Source organism: Caretta caretta, chromosome 6 (genome assembly GCF_965140235.1).
Source record: "Caretta caretta isolate rCarCar2 chromosome 6, rCarCar1.hap1, whole genome shotgun sequence".
Taxonomy (NCBI): Eukaryota; Metazoa; Chordata; order Testudines; family Cheloniidae; genus Caretta; species Caretta caretta.
The window spans coordinates 47,310,077-47,327,454 of NC_134211.1; the positions used below are offsets into that span (position 1 = coordinate 47,310,077).

A 17,378-nucleotide genomic window follows, 5' to 3' on the forward strand; every position below is an offset into this window, starting at 1 on the left:
AATGGTATATTACAACAATTCAGTATATAACACCTGTTGTGATTTGATACATGGCTCTCATGTTTCTGAGGTTTCTGAGCCCTCAATGAAGAAGCATAACTATTATAGTCCAGTATCCAGTGAGAATGTTCACAAATACTAATTTGAAGTAGATTACATAAATATTCCACAATATTCACTTAGGCCTAATTCTCATTTTCAATAAGGACCATTTACTGTTTAAATCTGAATTACATCTACTTTATGGCTCCTTTACACAGCCAGAGTGGTGCAAAGTGGCCTCAGTATAAATAAGAGTCAGGTCAGTTAAAGTTCATGGCTTCAGTGCAAATTCCTGCCATTTTCTTGTTTATGACGATATGCATGATAAGTGAGGACAAGAGGTGCTAATATAATGAAAGCAATTAAAATAATTATAATCAGACTTTTTTCCCAGCATTCGTCCAGTTCTAATGACATAATTCCATGTGTTCTGAGGTTGTTCAAAGTAGCCAAGTACTTCTGGATATGTTCATAAGGAGCATTAGCAACATGCAGTGTCATACTCTTCCAGTGTGATGATATTCTGTCTGGATTCTGGAAAGCGTTGGACAATTACTCTTGTGAAAAGAATGGATATGGCTTGTCAATGGGATGAAGAATCCACTCAACTCAATCTCAGATGATTCTGTATGTTTCTTGAGACTCGCATGAGCAGACTCTGTGCTCAGTAACACTGGTAGATTTGCGATAACTCGGTATTATAGGAAAGAGCATTTAGGGCTGTGACTGAAAAATTAGGGCAACTGGGAGCCAAAAATGACTGTAGACATAACTGTTTAACACAGAGGGTATCCAACATGTGGCATAAGTAACCAGAAGAAACTACTGCAATAAAGAGCATCAGTGAGTTGATGGGCAATAACGTGAATAGAGATGGGAAGGCACAGGTAAAAATCAGGAAAATGCCAACCAAATACAAACAAGTGGGACATCAAGAAGCAAAGGCCAGCATTTTAAAAGTGGCTAGTGATTTTGAGATTCTTCATTTCTGGATGTCCATCTTGGGACATGTTAGAGAGGCTCAATTTTTCAAAAGGCAGCTGCTCAGCACTTTCTGAAAATCAGGTCCTTGAAAGGTATCTCCAGGCGGGCATCCAAAAATTGAGATACCTTAAATCATTAGTCACGTTTGAAAATCCTGGCCAAAGAGGCCAATGGTGATAGCAGTGGGGAAGCTGTAGTTCAGACACCTCAAGGTAGGTTAGTCGGTACAATGATAAAAAATGTCTGAGCCCTGGTTAAACTACAGCTTCCACTGTTGCTCCTGCTAATGAAACTGTACTAAATAGGAGGTTTTGGTGGCAATGAATTGAGTCCCCTGCCACGATTCTTGTGAGGAGAAAGTACATTTCAGAGGTGTAAACTAATCAGATAGACCAAAGAAAGAGAAAGTTTGTTTGTCTCAGAAGGTTTCTATATTTTATCCTAAAGTTTTTAAATATGGTTTGCAGAAGGAAAAGACAAATCATATGGCTTTCATTTTACTTCAAATTCAAGTAAGATTAGGTTCTACTAATATAGTTCTTAAAAATATGTTCTATAAAGCTGCTGAAACAATAAGACCATACTTCCTGATCATTCAACCTCCAATGAGTTAATTTCAGGTTTGTAGGAATGCAATAGCAAGAAATGTTTTCTTATTTCACAGCTTGTCCTTCCATGCCCCTTCCAGGATCCAGAGGATTTAGGTCATACATCTCACAACATCCCCGTGAAGTAAACAAACAGGTAAATTAAATAATAATAGAAGAGGGGGAGAGAAATGGAGAAATATATATATAGACAAAGACAAAAGCAGCTATTTTTAGATATACTTTATGAATTTTCAAATATGGACCTTTTGTTTCTCTGCAAAGAATATAGGATCTTGAAGAGCAGGAAAGAAAAGCCACACTGAAGCCTTTGCTTCTTAATGTGTCACTTATTTGTATTTGGTTTGCATTTGTCTCTGTATTAACTGTGCCTCCCCATCCTCTCAGATAATATAAACTCCCTTTAATTCCCTCTTGAACTCACAGATGCTCTTTATTGCAATTGTTCCTTTTAGTAACTTATTGCACATGCTGAATACCCTCTGTGTTAAACAGTTATGTCTAAACTCCCTTTTTGTTCCCAATTCCTGCAACTGAAGAATTACATCTTTAAATGCTTCTTCCTATGTACTTATGGTTTTCTGTTTTTCATGGATTAATAGCAATTAGAAATGGAGAAATCCCTTTAGGTTATATTTAGTCCATCCCCACTTCAGCTAATGCCTCCTACTCTATTTGTTTATCACTCTTGCATTCTCTAACCCCATAAATGCATGTATAAAGTTTGTATAATATATTTCTCTGTCCTTCCACTTCCAACATCTATCCTCTTTTCCTTCATAAACGAGGCATTAACCTTAAAGGTTCATTTCAAAGATTTCCACTATACCACACTTCTGCTTCCTGTCAAAGTAACATTGTTTGATAAGAGAATTTTGATTCATGATTATGAAATCCAAATCCCCATGATGAAACTCTATGATTTTTAAATAAATGATTCATGCCCATCATTTTTGATCTGATGATGGTGAAATAAATTTGAAAATCAAGGAGTATGAAATAACATAAAATGAAATGGTGAGAACTTTCCTGTAACACTTTGCAGAATTTTCATGGTCACACTTTATAGTTATAGTTCCATTTATAAACTGTTTTAAGGGGTTAATGAATGATTAGTAGATGTTTTAAGAAATGGCTAATCAACTGTTATATAGTTCAATAGTTTATTTATAATCCAAGTTTATAATAATCTCCACCAATTTCTAGAGCAGGGGTGGGCAAACTATGGTCCGCGGGCCTGATCCAGCCTGCCAGCCATTTTAATCCAGCCCTCAAGCACCTGCTGGGGAACAGGGTCTGGGGCTTGCCCCACTCCGGCGCTGCAGCCAGGGAGCAGGGTCAGGGGCCGCTCCACACGGCTCTCTGAAGCAGTGGCATGACCTGCCCCTGGCTCCTACATGTAGGGGCAGTGAGGGGGCTCCGTTCTGCATGCTGTCCCCACCCCAAGTGCTGCCCCTGCAGCTCCCATTGGCCAGGAACCACAGCCAATGGGAGCTGGAGGGGTGGTTCCTGCAGATGGGGCAGCGCACAGAGCCGCCTGGCCGCGCCTCTGAGTAGGAACCAGAGAAGGGACATGCTGCTGCTTCCAGGAGCTGCTTGAGGTAAGCACCACCCAGAGCCTGCACCCCTGAGATACTTCCCGTGCCCCAACCCCTTACCCCAGCCCGCATCCCCCTCCCACCCTCCAAACCCCTCAATCCCCGCCCAGAGCACCCTCTTACATGCCAAACTCCTCATCCCCAGCCCTGCCCCAGAGCCCTCACCCGCAACTGGAGCCCTCACCCCACCCCGCACCCCACCCCCCTGCCCCAGCCCGGAGCCCCCTCCTGACCCTGAACTCCTCATTTCTGGCCCCACCCCAGAACTTTCAACCCCAACCAGAGCCCTCACCCCCTTCCGTACCTCAACCCTAATTTTGTGAGCATTCATAGAATCATAGAATATCAGGGTTGGAAGGGACCTCAGGAGGTCATCTAGTCCAACCCCCTGCTCAAAGCAGGATTCATGGCCCGCCATAAAATTTCTATTCCCAGATGTGGCCCTTGGGCCATAACCATCTATCACACACACTACTCATGTCTCTAACATCCTTATAGCATCTATTATTCATTTGTTATTAAACTTTTACAAACAGAACCATAATATAAAAGCAATATTACAAGGATTCAGTATTTTGCATAGAACTATGTGAAATGATTTGTATAAACTTGCTGTGTACCTCAAAATATATTCTGTGCTGTGCATGGAAATTATGAATTATTGCAAGTACATTTAGTACACAGTTCTAATTCTGGATACATAAAGAGAATTGGCCCGATCTTTAGCTTTCCCTACATTTGATTGGTATCGCAGGATAGGGAGAGTAGAAACATGGTATAAAGCACCCTCTCCTCAGATCCTGCGCCTAGAAGAGTTTGGCTGCACCCAAACAGCTAACCCAATATATGTATGTGTTATAGTTATTTGCAATAAATCCAAAGCATCAGCTAAAGCAGGGATCAGCAACCTTTGCCACGTGGCCTGCCCTGGTAAGCCCCCGTGATTGGCTGGGACGGTTTGTTTACGTGCTGGGTCCACAGGTTCACCCGATCACAGCTCCCATTGGCAGCGGTTCACCGTTCCAGGCCAATGGGGGCTGCGGGAAGCAGCAGCCAGCACATCCCTTGACCCACACCACTGCTTCCCGCAGCCCCCATTGGCCTAGAGCGGCGAACCGCGGCCAGAGGGAGCTGCGATCGGCCGAACCTGCAGACGCAGCAGGTAAACAAACCAGCTCGGCCCGCCGGGGGCTTACTCTGGCGGGCCGCAGGCCAAAGGTTTCCGATCCCTGAGCTAAAGGATCCTCCTGTATCTTATCAAACTTCTAAGCACAGAATTCAGGGAAATATGATGTTGCAATGCACATTACACCAGCACTGATTGCGGATACGGTCCAGTTAGTATTGTTGCTGCCTGAGAATTGCTGACTTGCAATTTTTCTATTGGCTCAACGGAGTCAGCAAGAAGAATATTTTATTTCCACAACAGTTCTGCTTTCAAGTGGCTGCAGTGAAAAATACCTCACAACATTTCCTGTATTCCACAGCAATGGCCATGGTTTTTTTTTACTACATATATAACTGACATCCTGAAATCAGGAGGAATCTTTTTCTTCTTCTTGCTTTTTTTTTGTTTTGTTTTAATAAGCAGTGGAGTCTGAACATTAACAAATACCAGGGTAGAATTCAGCTGCAGTAAATAAGGGGAAAAAGAGCTCATTTCAGGACATTTCCAATCTGTACTTATTGAGGCTCAGGTTTCTCAATGGAACCAAGTCTTTGTAGTGGAGATGGGCTAGGCCCAAAACACCAAACACCGTGTAGCCACTGTATAAATTTGGATCTGGATGAGGAACCAAACCTGCTGTCTCTGGTCCATTTCTACTTCTCAGATCTGTTATAAAACCACATTCTTTTAAGACTTGAGGGTGCTGGAGATAGTTTGAGTTACTTGCCCACCCAGCTAGTAGTCAGGCAAAGAAGGAAGTTGGTGGGGAAACTAAGGTGATGGAATGGAATAAGGATACAATTTTTTGATTATCTCTAATATAAACCCTCAGGCTTTGGGGCTTAAGCCAACCTCTAACTCTTGAGGGTTAGAAAGATAACTTTCCCTGGAGGCAGGTTATCCCATAGCTGCCTTCTACAAGGTTCCTTGCACCTTCCTCTCAAGAAGCTGGTTCTGGCCACTGTCCATGGCAGGATACTGAATTAGTTGGACAGTGAATCTGAGCCAGTCTGGCAATTCTTATATTCCTATGTGGTATCAGAGAGCAGAATAAGGAGGGGATCCAAATTTGAGGGATAGCATGAAAATAGGCACCAAGAAACTCGTGGGAGCATGAGGCATGGTTATCTGTAGTATTTCTTGCTCATGTGTGAAGCTGATTGCCAGTTCTGGGGTAGGGAAAGAATTTCCCCTCAGGCATATTGGCAGGAGCCTTGAGTGTTTTTCCCTTTTCCTCTGGAGCACTGAGCAGGATCTATGCATTAAGAGCAGCCTGGGGTAATTTCAATGATCCGTTTTTCTGGGGACAGAGATGAACATGTTGGTGATTCTCATTCATTTCCATCATTGTCCTTTTCTGTGTTTTCTAAGCAAACAGTTAGGTACCATTTGTAATGTAATGTTATAATAGTGTGTTTAATAATTTCACAACATATGCCTTTCATGGGAGCTAGATGGCGTTGTGGGTTAATGCTCTATTCTTTTTTGTCAGAAGTGCAAACCTGGCTTGATTGGGTGACAACTTGATATGTTGATGGGAATATAGTCTCTAGTGGGCCTTAGTGCTCCCTGCAAAGGCGCCACTCATTGTGGCATGATTATCAGACTCTGCCCTAGAAAGACTGAGTACTGGAATAGCATAGGTCGCGCCTTTGCATGGTTCAGCTATGTGGGGAAGCCTGCACAACTGCACCTGTTGACTTTACACCTGGGTTCACCCACTGCTTATCAGTCATACACTTTTCATGAGTACTCAAGTTCCCTGGTTAAAAAAAGAAAAGAACAAAACCTGACATTTCCCCTGCCTGCATGTAGAAGTATTTCCAGTTTTTCAGGCTCTTTCTGATATAGAGTTGTTCAAGGCTGTTCAGATGGAATAATCCAAACTTTCCCCTGCAGTATAAAAACTAATATATAAAACTTGAAAGCAGATCTCTATGCAAATACCAGCAAGCTGCTGGAAACAGTATTTGCATTCAAACAAAGTCTTGGTCTCTCTTTTTATCCATGAGAAAAAGAGCTCTGGCTAAAAACAGATGGCTTATAAAACAATACAAAGAAATTGGGGAAAGTCACTTAAAAAACCTTTGTCTGTTATGAGAAATGCTGTTATGCATTGTTTGAAAATTCATAGAGCACTGCCACTGGGCAAGAGCCTGAGTCAGTCAGCAGCTAGGAGAGACTGGGTGATTTGGGGATTAGTAATGGGGAAAGTAGCCTAGGCTCTCTAAGAGGGTCAGTTTACATCCAGCCCAGGCTGATACCATTCAATGGTTGTTCAGTGGCTTGTGTGAAGTGATTTTGGTGATGGCAGAATAGTTTCCAGTGGGTAGGGATATTTATATAAAGCACCTCCAGACTCTCTACCATTGGCACTTGCCCCTTTGCAGGCATCCTTAGCAGACAGGCTGCAGATTAAATGGGCATGGAAAATGAACAACCCTTTTATATCTGGAGGGCCCTGGAAGGGAGGACTGAAGCTCAGTGAATATGTGGTACCTGTTCTGTGGATAAATAAAGAACTTCAGTATGCAGTTGAGATGAGCCTGAGAGCTCAGAGCTAATCCTCTCTGAAGTGTAGGGAACTTTCAGACCTGAATATTGTTTAGCCCACTCCCTTGGTTATCAGTCTAGTATCTTTCGCAATCAGAGCCACATAATGTAATGGAAGGAACAAGGGACTATAAGTTAGGAGACATGGGCCCTTCCACTGACCTGATGTGTAACCCTAGGCAAGTCACTTCATTTCTTTGTCCCCAGTTTACCCTCCCCTCCTTTCTCTGTTTTGTCTGTTTAAATTGCAAGTTTGCATGGGCATGGAATGACTTTTATGATGTGTTTGTTCAGTGCCTAGCACATGGGGCCCTGATACCAGTTACAGCCTCTAGGTGCTGCTGTACTACAAATAACAACACCCACTTTTCAAAAAACAAACAAACAAACAACAAACCCAACAAAGGACCCAAACAGAAATATGCCATTCACGCTAGAAAGATAGATCTGAAAATAAGTGAGTGCTGTTCCATTCTGTACATTTGTGTCCAACCACCAACAAATGAATATATATGAAAGAGAAGCATTCACATGGGTACAAATATTCACTATGGGGACAAATTTTCAAGTGTTGTTTCTTCCTCCTCCTATCTTTCTGACATTTGCTTTGGTTTATACTCTCTGGCAGACAAAGCGGAGTTCCAGTGAAGCTGACGTGCAGCGCTCACAGAGATGCTAAGGAAATATTTTTCTTAGCAACAAGTGGCATATGAAAACATGAAGAAATGCTTCCCCGCCTCATATTTCCCTTCCACTTTTTTAGTCAACTGTGGCTGAGATAAGAATTGCGGAATTAAACATTCTGGTGGTTCATGTTTTTCAGGCAATCTGAAAAACCAAGGAAAAGTAGAATCTTTTTCTTCATTACTCATTATTATTTGTAGTACAGGAGCACCTTGAGGTGAGGTCCAGGCCACATTGTACTGGCCACTGTACAAACACACAGTAATATATGGTCTACCCCCCAAAATGACCAGCTCTTGTCTATGCATTAAATTGCACTGATTTAACTGAATTGGTTTCAATGGCTCAACTCTATTTTGAGATCACTCTTACACAGGTTTACAGCTGCCTTATATAGATTTATCCTAAATCAGTTCCTTACTGACTTAAGCTGAATTGCTATAAGGTGCTTTCTTAAGCTGATGTAAGAGTGTCCACACAAGTATCTTGCATCAATTTAATTAATTAGCCAGGCTGGTTTTGTGTAGACAAGTTCTTAAATGATAAGTTCTTTGGAGCATAGACTGTCTGTTATTCTGTGTGTACACAGTGCCTAGCATTATGTGGGCCTGATCTCAGTTAGGATTGCAAGGTGTTACAGAAATAAAAATAATTATACTTTTTCTTTATATTCTACTTTGGAGTCAGTGGGGTTTTGCATAGGGGTAGCAGTCTGTCCGTGTACTGTCATTTGCAGGACCAGAACCTAAATAGAAAAGGCAGAGGGGAAAAAGGAAGTATTATCATCCATGTTTTACAGAGGAGGAACTAAGGCAAAGAGAGATTAAATGACTTGTCCAGGGTCCTCCAGAACATCTATTGCAGAGTTAGGAACTGAACTCAGCTAGTCTGATTACTCAGCTAGTGCTTTAACCACAAGACCATGCTTCCTCTCAAGAGGGTGCCTGCTCAGAGGGTAGGAGAAGCTCAAGGTTCAGATTCTTATCCAAAACATAGACTCATAGACTTTAAGGCCAGAAGGGACCATCCTGATCATCTAGTCTGATTTCCTGCATATTGCAGGACACGGAACCTCACCCACCCACTCTGGTAATAGACCCCTAACCTCTGGCTGAGATACTGAAGTCCTCAAATCATGATTTAAAGACTTCAAGTTACAGAGAATCCATCATTTATTCTTATTAAAACCAGCAAGTGACTCAGGGCCAATGCTGCCAAGGAAGGTGAACTCCCTTCTCCCCTGGTCTCTACCAATATGACCTGAGGGAAAATTCCTTCCCGACCCTAAATACGGCAATCAGTTAGACTCTGAACTTGTCTGCAAGACCCACCAGCTGACATTTGGGAAAGAATTCACTGTAGTAACTCAGAGCCCTTCCCATCTAATGTCCTATCTCTGGCCGCTGGAGATATTTGCTGCTAGCAGTCATAGATGGGCCACATGCCATTGTAGGCAGTCTCATCATACCATCCCGTCCGTAAACTTATCAAGCTCAGTCTTGAAACTAATTAGGATAAGCCAAATTCCCAAAGGACTAAGTGGAATTTTAGACTAAGTGTGGACTGCAGGGTTTCTTAAATTCTTTGAAGATAAGACCCACTAACACCTACTGTGATAAAGTGGTGAAACATATTGGATTGAAGCAACATCTTCCTTTGTAAGTACCTGAGCTCTACCAACTCTCCGTACTATACAGTTAACCTTTTATAGTAACTTTTTCCCAGAATCTACTGGGGGGGGGGGGGTGTCTGGCCTTTTAATTTTGGCAGAGACAAGAAGCTGCCATTCTGAAGTGGCCATTTTGTAATTTGCTACTGCTTGCTATGTTGTTCTTTTCTTCAGCCACTCAGTATTTTAGCTGCTCTTATGTTTTCTCTCCCAGTTCACTCTTTCTAGTGTCCTTTTAAGTCTGTGTTCATTAAAAAGAATGAATAGGTTTTAGGAGTGCTTGCCTTAGTTCCAGCTATGGTCCCTTATCTGGTGCTGTTGTAGGCCTGAATCTTTATTGCTAGGATGCCTTTTAACAGTATGATTTAGCTGCTTATAAAATAATAAAATACTAGCCAGTGAGTTACTCTGAACCTGAGGATACATGTAGATATATTTCATACTGTAGTTTCTGGGTATTTCTGGGATCCACATAAAAGGGATCATAATGATTCCGGCTCCTGGAGGTAAGAGAGTCTGGGAGTGATGTGGAGCCAGCCCTGAGATAGGGGAGTGCCTCATGTTACAACTTGAGTGGTCTCTGATCAATTACATAGTGATGTGGAAGGGAACGGTCTCTACAAAGAGGCATCCAGGTCTTCACAGCCAGAAGATGACTGTGACCTGGAACGTTAAAGACAGGGATATAAATGGGATGCCCTCTGGGTTGTGGTGCTACCTTAAAAATAGTGCCATGATAGTGAAAAGTGCAGTAAAAAAGCATGCATTTGAATGTGTGTTGCATTACCTGGTACCTATGTCCTTGGCAGTCATGCTCCCAAAGGCCCTTAATAGTTTTCCAGGTTGTAAATGAAATATTGTCTAGGTAGGTAGATAATGATGACTCCTCTAAAACAGTTAATGGTCAGGAGTTGTGAGTGCTCAAAGTTCAAACAGTTCAGATAAGAAGCCTCCAACTTGTGGTCGCTTATCTGATTGAACCTAAACTCTCATCTATTTCAGATTTACTGATCACTAGTAAGGATTTATCTGCTTTGATACTGTGGTGGTGGGCAGCATAGAAAGTTCTAAGATACAACTCTCTTATTTTATCCTTCCCTCATTCTATCCATGTTTAGTGTACTGGACACCATAGTATCTAGGGACCAAATATAAGAGCTAAAAGACTCCATTGTATGAGAGAGGCCATATTCTCTGCTTCATCTTTCAGATAATCTCTTTGGGGAAAATATAACTATATGAGAACAGGCCTCTTGTTGCTGGCTCTGTTGTAGGTGAGTCTTGCATGATGTTCTAAAGAAGGCAATTGTCTTGCCTCTCTTGTTTTATCAGAGAATTCACATCAGTGTATCAGCCATATTTGTGCCGTACTTTATATAGAGTATAGTGCATTCTTTATTTTTTAGGTATTAAGTAACCTTAATATCAGTCATCGAAGCATGAATTCATTTCAGGATGGAAATGGAAACACCACCTCTTTGCAGCTAATAATAGGAGTGAGATTGTTAAACAATTAAAATGAAAAATATTATTAATAGGTTCTTCATGCACGTTAAACAAAACCTCAATAAGCACTCTGTTTTATTGTTTAGCCGTCTGCATGAGTCATAGGGAAAGTGTTAATGTTCAGGAGCTGATATGAATCATGTCTTTGTGAACAATCTTCCAAGGCCAGCTCTGAGGCCCTAAACATATTTATACTTTGTAGCCAGCTTAGTGCAAAGAAACTGAAAGTATACGCAGAGTGAGTTTGTTTAATAAAGAGATTGATTTTATGTAGACAGAATGCTAATGTGGGGTGAAAATAAGCTTCTAAATGGAGGGCTGTGCACATTAGGATACTAGTCACAAATGGAATGTGACCAGCAGCACCAGCCAGTAAATGCTGAAAGTGCTCTGTGACTTTAAAAGAAAATCCTATATTCATGCATGGAATCCATCTGACCCCCTATTCACAAAGAAAGATGTCCCATTCTCTTACAAGCTGATCCAAAGTGCTTAAAGTTTCTCTGGGTTCTGACTACATTACCTACATTACCAGCAGTAAGGTAACTTCAAGGGGAATGAAGATTAACCATACACAAAATGACATGCATGTGTTTTAAGTAATTTGGGTGCTACAATATATTGTACATGTTTGCATTCCAGATATAAATGTAGAATTACTGAAGCTACTGTACCGGTTTGTATGCAGTCAGACCAAATAAATTAGCTCTTCTAATGAGAACATGACCTGCTAATTAGTAGCAGTAATTTGCAATAGTTGTGTTGATTACTTACAATGGTTTGCAATGGATGTTGATAACTACCTTAATGTCCTGGAAGTCTCAGTGCACAGAGGATTGAATTTGCTTGTTCTGGAGGAGGGAGAGAATTAACTGATATTAACACCCTTTCTAACACTGCAAACTACTCAAAGTTTCTGGTGACAAAGTACAGTCTGGAGGAATGAATCGGGTGGTCCTAAAATCTAATCCTATATTTAGGAATTATCATGATATTCTAATGGTATTGTTTGTGTATTTCTTTTTTGCCACAATAGTGTAGATTAGGAAGTTGCTTTGGGATATGAACACAAATAAAGCTCTCCATTTGGCTGTTAGTGTCAGACATTTGTTTATTCAACCCAGGAAATTCAAGGGTGTTCCTGGTTTTGGATTATTTTTAAGTACAGTTTTATTTCATTTTTATCTATGCACCCTTTAATAATAGCAATAGTTTGCACATTTGTAACAGTACTCATCTGAGGATGACGAGATGCTTTTCAAATATTACTGAATTAATCCTCATAACAACCCTGTAAGTATTATTAATACCAGCTTCTTACATATGGGTAAAAGGAGGCACAAATAAGTTGAAATGACTTGCCAAGGGTTTGACAGAGCCAGGAATGAAGAATTCCTGGTCCTGTGCTCTAATCATACTACGTTTAAGATATGACATCTACTCATAAAACACATTCCTGCACAGCCCCTTTCTTCTCCCCCCACCCAAAAGTACACATTTTGTTTGGGAACTTTAATGACTGTCATTGTTCTAAATCGAAATATGTCTTGTGCTCTCAGCTGATACAGCTATGCTGTGTTCACAGGTGCCACCTATCAGCCCTGCAGTGCTGGAGCATTTCTTTGGAGGACCTGTAGCCATTGTCATGTCTTTGACTGGTACAGAACAATGAAGGTATGTATCTCCTTTGGGAGGGCACAGTTTGATTTCCTTGAAAGAACCAGCACATAACCCTCCCAGATATAATACCCAATGTCCTGTTCAATGATGGAGATTAGTCAAAAGTACTATTTACTGGCAATCTACAGAACAGAAAGACAATAGAAAGTAAAAGAATTGCTAGTTCACGCAACCCTTATGTCGATATTACAAAAGGCCCCTGTAAACTTTAAGTTTCAGAATAACTCTCTGTTATACCTAGTTCCTCACGTGTCAGTGTTTCTTGTTCTTCTAATAGTCTTGTCAAGGTTGATAACTCATGTGCTTAAGGCCAAGCAGCTGCACAAGTGTTTGCAGGATCAAGGCCTAATACTATTAAAAAAAAAAAAAAAAAGGTTAAAGCCAGGTGTCACTTCATTTAGCAGTGGGTTAAAGTGTGTATTAATAGACTAATTAAACATCCTTTTCTTTTGCAACTAGGACAGAGCATAACGATAACTGCTTCCTTTTCTGTTGCAAAACATATATTGACATTTGATTAGCAAAGCTTCCTTCTCTAATCTGTTGATATATCTGCGTTTATAAGAAGCATGTCCAATCTGCTCTGTTTACAGAGAACTTGGGGAAACCTCCACCCTTGAAATGAAACAAAACAATATAATTTGCATATTATGCAATTAATCTTCCATTTGGTTTGTGGCACAGGTATAGGTCATGGCTTTCTTGAAGCAGTTTCAGTTAATATGTAAATTACAAATATTCAAGCTAATAACCTCTTGTTGCTTTTGAAGAATACAGTTTATGGAGGCTGAAGTGGACAAATTTAGAAATTCAAGTAGGCATCATATAGAAATTAGAATTCAAACACATGGATACAGTTACATGTTACAGTCTTTCGGATCATACTGGCAAATTCATAGTTTTGCTTGGTGTCATCATTCAGATTTGATCAAATAAAATGTGTCCGAATGATGACATCTCTGCACATGAAGCTCTTTGTGACTGTCTGAAGTGAGTATGATGGAAATGTTGGTAGGGGAGATTTTCAAAGGCAAAGTCAATGTGAGTTGGGCACGTAGTTTCATTTGTGCATTTGAGAATGTCCAGTAAGCACAGAGCTGTGTTAAGGTATTGCTATACTCCATACTGTGTAAAGGAATGGCTAGTAGACATATTGAAGCTACCTTTAATCTAGCTACCTTGTGTACTGAAGCAGTGAAACTGCGGCACTGTGTGCTTTAGAGAGAGCCTTCTCTGAACTTCCTCTCTAACCCCAGGTAATTATCCACAGGGCTAGCCCATGCTGAAGCGCATGATGCTGTGGCTTCACTGCTCTGGTACCCGAGCTAGCTTGGAGTGTAGAAAGGCATAGCTGGAGCTCTATTGCCCTGTCAGTCTCCTGTTTTATCTCAACTGGTCTCCAGCCTGGCACACAGGTGACCACTACTGGGGGCGTTTAAAGGTATTTTAAAGCCTTCTTTGCAACCTCCCTCCTGATTTACACTACGCAGTCCTTGTCCATAACTTAAGATGCAGCCTGGATTTTTTCCTTATTTGTGGCTTCAACAATAAGGTCAGATTTATTGAATTTTTTCCTGTTAAAAGATTAACTTTGTCGGTTGTTTCCAGTCTTCAAAGAGCCTCTTGGATTGGACAGACAATCCAAGAAGTTTTTGGAAAGTGTAGTGGACAATTTCCTGGTGCAAGTGCTGGAGGAACCAACTAGGGGCGGAGCTCTTTGTGACCTGCTGCTCACAAACTGGGAAGAATTAGTAGGGGAAGCAAAAGTGGAGAGGAACCTGGGAGGCAGTGACCATGAGATGGTCAGTTCAGGATCCTGACACAAGAAAGAAAGGAGAGCAGCAGAATACGGACCCTGGACTTCAGAAAAGCAGACTTTGACTCCCTCAGGAAACTGATGGGCAGGATCCCCTGGGAGAATAACATGAGGGGGGAAAAGAAAAGGAGTACTTGTGGCACCTTAGAGACTAACAAATTTATTAGCGCATAAGCTCTCGTGAGCTACAGCTTGGAAAAGAGTTCAGGAGAGCTGGCTGTATTTTAAAGAATCCTTATTGAGGTTACAGGAACAAACCATCCCGATGTGTAGAAAGAATAGTAAATATGGCAGGTGACCAGCTTGGCTTAACAGTGAAATCCTTGCTGATCTTAAACACAAAAAAGAAGCTTACAAGAAGTGGAAGATTGGACAAATGACCAGGAAGGAGTATAAAAATATTGCTCAGGCATGCAGGAGTGAAATCAGGAAGGTCAAATCACACTTGGAGTTGCAGCTAGCAAGAGATGTTAAGAGTAACAAGAAGGGTTTCTTCAGGTATGTGAGCAACAAGAAGAAAATCAAGGAAAGTGTGGGCCCCTTACTGAATGAGGGAGGCAACCTAGTGACAGAGGATGTAGAAAAAGCTAATGTACTCAATGATTTTTTTGCCTCTGTCTTCATGAACAAGGTCAGCTCCCAGATTATTGCACTGGCCAGCACAGCATGGGGAGGAGGTGACCAGCCCTCTGTGGAGAAAGAAGTGGTTCAGGACTATTTAGAAAAGCTGGAAGAGCACAAGTCCATGGGGCCGGATGCACTGCATCCGAGAGTGCTAAAGGAGTTGGTGGATGTGATTGCAGAGCCGTTGGCCATTATCTTTGAAAACTCATGGCGATTGGGGGAGATCCCAGACGACTGGAAAAAGGCTAACATAGTGCCCATCTTTAAAAAAGGGAAGAAGGAGGATCCAGGGAACTACAGGCCAGTCAGCCTCTCCTCAGTCCCTGGAAAAATCATGGAGCAGGTCCTCAAGGAATCAATTCTGAAACACTTAGAGGAGAGGAGAGGAAAGTGATCAGGAACAGTCAGCATGGATTCACCAAGGGCAAGTCATGCCTGACTAATCTAATTGCCTTTTATGATGAGATAACTGGCTCTGTGGATGAGGGGAAAGCAGTGGACATGTTATTCCTTGACTTTAGCAAAGCTTTTGATACAGTCTCCCACAGTATTCTTGCCAGCAAGTTAAAGTAGTATGGGCTGGATGAATGGACTATAAGGTGGATAAGAAAGCTGGCTAGATTGTCGGTCTCAATGGGTAGTGATCAATGGCTCCATGTTTAGTTGGCAGCCAGTATCAAGGGGAGTGCCCCAAGGGTTGGGCCTGGGGCCGGTTTTGTTCAATATCTTCATTAATGATCTGGAGGATGGCGTGGACTGCACCCTCAGCAAGTCTGCCAATGACACTAAACTGGGAGGAGTGGTAGATACGCTGGAGGGTAGGGATAGGATACAGAGGGCCCTAGACAAATTAGAGGATTGGGCCAAAAGAAATCTGATGAGGTTCAACAAGGACAAGTGCAGAGTTCTGCACTTAGGACGGAAGAATCCCATGCACCGCTACAGACTAGGGACCGAATGGCTCGGCAGCAGTTCTGTGGAAAAGGACCTAGGGGTTACAGTGGACGAGAAGCTGGATATGAGTCAACAGTGTGCCCTTGTTGCCAAGAAGGCTAAGGGCATTTTGGGCTGTATAAGTAGAAGCATTGCCACCAGATCAAGGGACTTGATCGTTCCCCTCTATTTGACACTGGTGAGACCTAATCTGGAGTACTGTGTCCAGTTTTGGGCCCCACACTACAAGAAGGATGTGGAAAAATTGGAAAGCATCCAGCAGAGGGCAACAAAAATGATTAGGGGCCTGGAACACATGACTTATGAGAAGAGGCTGAGGGAACTGGGATTGTTTAGTCTGCAGAAGAGAAGAATGAGGGGGGATTTGATAGCTGCTTTCAACTACCTGAAAGGGGGTTCCAAAGAGGATGGATCTAGACTATTTTCAGTGGTAGCAGATGACAGATCAAGGAGTAATGGTCACAAATTGCAGTGGGGGAGGTTTAGGTTGGATATTAGGAAAAACTTTTTCACTAGGAGGGTGGTGAAGCACTGGAATGCGTTACCTAGGGAGGTGGTGGAATCTCCTTCCTTAGAGGTTTTTAAGGTCAGGCTTGACAAAGCCCTGGCTGGGATGATTTAGTTGGGAATTGGTCCTGCTTTGAGCAGGGGGTTGGACTAGATGACCTCCTGATGTCTCTTCCAACCCTGATATTCTGTGATTCTATGATCTCTGCCTGCTTTCGGTGGGGTTGGTTAGCAAAGCTAGTTGTCTTTTCAAGGTTGAAAATTTAAACTTTGCTGCCACATATTGTCTGCAGGTTAAATAATGACCATGCTGAGCTGATTAACACAGAATGTTCAGTTTTGTTATTGCTGATCAAAGAGCTGTAATATGTGTCCAAATTACTATTAGTAGAAATTTACTCACTGCTGAGTTATGCACGGTTTTCAGAAGACATGCAATAAAAATGTTCAAATGTAAGTTATCAAACAGGTAAAGAAGAGCTTACTTTAGAAGCTGAAAGGAGAACATACAAGGCAGAGGGAGCATGGAAACAGTGGTGTTAAGAAGTTATTCTGGCTTTGGCTTAAAACAATCTATGAGACTAGAAGAAAAAGAGACAAAATGGGGGACTGGTACTATGACTGTTTACAACTAAACACCAAAATCAGATGTCGTTTATTATTTCATCTCAGACATGTTCCAAAATAAAAATTTAAATGCTTTTATATGCCACTGAGTGTTTGGCTCATCATTTTATTCCAGAAAAGCCCAATGAATGGTCACCTTTCTATAGAATTTTTAAACCAACATATAGAGTTCTACAGCAGAGCTATAGCTCTGTATTACATTCTACAGGAGGTTTAAAACATTCTAGAAATAAAATCGATCATTCAGTTCCAGAGATTTGTGCAGTTATTTCTATGGTATTTTATTGATGCTCATCCCTATTATTGCTCTAGGACTTTTCCATGCTTGTATATTTTAAAGCACTCATCACCATAACGT

General features: G+C 41.6%; 1 long non-coding RNA gene across 1 annotated transcript; it reads left to right on the forward strand.

Moving 5' to 3' along the window:
* Window positions 1-1,698: 1,698 nt before the first annotated feature.
* On the forward strand, window positions 1,699-15,880 carry LOC142072339 (uncharacterized). The gene is made up of 3 exons (XR_012668733.1): window positions 1,699-1,770; window positions 12,398-12,486; window positions 14,940-15,880. It is a non-coding gene; the product is annotated as an uncharacterized LOC142072339 (long non-coding RNA).
* The last annotated feature ends 1,498 nt before the right edge of the window (window positions 15,881-17,378 follow it).